Raw genomic sequence first — 2,756 nt, forward strand, 5'->3', positions numbered from 1 at the left:
GTGGAGTCGGTTCCGGCTCATAGCGACCCTGCACAGGGTTTCCGAGGCTGTTAATCTTTACGGGAGCAGAACGCCTCATCTTTCTCCCGCGGAACCGCTGGTAGTTTCGAACTGCTGACCTTATGGTTCGCAGCCCGATTCGTAACCACTGGAATATTTTTTGTTTAATTGTTCCTTCAATTACTCCATCTCACTCATCGTTTTCTTAGTTTCATTGTCTCTTTCACTCATATTTAAAGATTGTTCCGGTTTGTATTTAGCTTCTTGGATTTCAGTCAAAGTTACTCTTATATCTTCTGTCAGTTAGTCATGTTCAAATTTAAGTACTTCTTGTATCATTTTAAACATTTTCTATTTTTTTTAGTTATAGATGTTGTTTTTTCATGACAACCTAAACCTTTCCGTTTCTATGCTTGAAAGTGCTGGATCCTTAGTCTTGAATTGTCCTTCTGATTGCTTCAGTTCATCCAGTTCCTGAATATCATTGACATCTTTCACATTAGGAAATGGCTACTGTTCCACATGAAGTACTATGCTGTTTCCTTGACTCTCGGCATTGGACTTTTTTCCTTAAATCTTTCTGAATATTGGACTTTTTTTCCTTAAATCTTTCTCTCATTCAAATGACTTCTGTAGTTTCCTTAGAACATTTCTTCCTTTAGTTGCAGAATATTATTTCTTCATTATTTTCATAAAGATTCTGACTCAACTCCAGTTTCTCCATTTCTTCACATCTCAATGTTAATACTGTGCTCTTTAGTTTGTTCTTTAAATTGTCCATTTCACTTTTCCTTTTCTGCATCTCACTCGTCTATTCTTTTACACTAAGAAGTTGTTGATGTTTGTCTTGAAGTTGTTGGCTTTTTTCCTTTAGATTTTCTTCAACTGATGCCAGCCTTTCACAGATTCTTAAAACTTCTTCTCCTTTGTTAATGGTCTGGCACATTTTTTGTGCCACTGTTTCTTGCTACTTTTTAAGTTAATTTCTAATGATTCTTTATTCTTCCTGGTTTTTGATATTTTTGTTGTAGTTAGATGCTGTCAAGTCAGTACCAACTCATAGTGACCTGATGCACAAGCAAGTGAAACACTGCCTGGTCCCATACGAACCTCAGTATCAATGCTATTCCTGAGATCATTGCCACTTCCACTGTTCCAATCTACCTAGTTGTGTGTCATCCTCTTTTTCTCAGTCCTCCACTTTACCAAGCATGACTGGTCAGTTCTGATAATATGTCTGACATATGAAAGAAATGTGGCCATCCTGGCTTTGAAGGAGCATTCTGACTATACTTCCTCCACTCCAGATTTGTTTGTCCTTTTGGCAGTCCATGGTACTTTTAATATTTTTCTCCAACACCATAATTCAAATGCATTAGTTATTCTATTGTCTTTCTTGTTCATTTTCCAACTTTAAAAGCATATCAGGCTATAGAAAATACCATGGCTTGCATCAAGCATACCTTTGTCCTCAAAATGAAATTTCTATATTTTTTAATTCTTCCTTAAGTTCTTCCATTTCATTTAAACTTTATTAATCTTCAGATGCTTTCTGCCAATGTTCTTGGATTTTGTAAGAAATCCATGTCTTCACATCATTCAAACTTAAATCAAATTTTTAGCTTTTTGTGAGAGAGTTCGTGATTTCTGATTAATTCTTGCATTCTGCTCAAGGCCCATTTTATGCTTTACTAAAAGTCCATACTCTGGCCTTTAAATTTTGGGAAGTCTTGATCAATGCTTACATAAATTGAGAAAACTAAAGATTACCTAGCTAGGCAGTTGCTAAGTAATCTTTAGTTTCTTCAATTTCTTCAAGTAAACCTTGAATTCTATTTTCCTTATAATCTACATGAGAAAAAAAGTTGGTCTTTATCTGTTGCTCTATATATTGATCTCTTTGGATTATCATGTATATCCTTCCTTAGGATTTCTACCTCAGATTTCATTTCTGAGAGCAAATTGCCTACTTTATACAGAGCTGTGTTTTCCTTTATTTCTTTAGTCAGTTCTTTCTAGAGATCAGTAGTCCTTCTTTCCAATTCTAAGTTACAAGTCATTTGAAACTTTGCCATTTACTAGGAGGTCAATTTTGTTGCTTCATTAAAAGCAGTTTGTAACTCTTTCTCTAGATCAGCTTGCATTTCTTTTTTCCTCCAATTGGCTTTGAAATACATGAATATCATTTCCCATATGTTTTCAAGTATTTATAAATTCTTTCATTTTCTCTTTCACCTCTAGATTATTGCCTGTAAGAAATTCTGATTCTCTCTTGGCATCAAGGATTACAGTTTCATCATCAAACAGTCTGTTTCATTCATTTAAGATCTTCAGTGTTTTCTCTTGAGTATATGTTCATTTTCATATTTTCTGACTTTTGTTAGTCTATGAATTTCTGCAGCTCCTTAGTCTGGTCTTCCTTTCCTCTAAGTAGTTCTATTTTCTAATTTGATTCAGCCTCAAGATCTTGATTATATAATTCTGCATTCTTAACTTTTTTTTTTTTTTTTTTAAGTTTAGATGACATGAATTAATGTCATTTCTTGGCCTTTGTAAAATTTGTCACTCTAGATCCTAAAATTCCTTCAAATATTTTTTATTTCAATTCAATTTCTTCCTTTTATCTTTTTATTTGTTAATAATCTTATGTTAGACCATCATTATTAGAACAACGTGAGTTCAACTTACTTTCTAGGTTTTCCAGATGTAGCAGTTTTCTTGCTGGATTCCACTCAATCACAGTTATTGTATCAAGA

At 33.7% G+C, this 2,756-nt stretch overlaps 1 pseudogene; it reads right to left on the minus strand.

The window, feature by feature from the left end:
- Nucleotides 1–658: 658 nt before the first annotated feature.
- Nucleotides 659–2,527, minus strand: LOC102817090 (annotated as a pseudogene).
- Nucleotides 2,528–2,756: the final 229 nt, after the last annotated feature.

The sequence above is a fragment of the Chrysochloris asiatica genome, unplaced genomic scaffold (assembly GCF_000296735.1).
Source record: "Chrysochloris asiatica unplaced genomic scaffold, ChrAsi1.0 scaffold00322, whole genome shotgun sequence".
NCBI lineage: Eukaryota > Metazoa > Chordata > Mammalia > Afrosoricida > Chrysochloridae > Chrysochloris > Chrysochloris asiatica.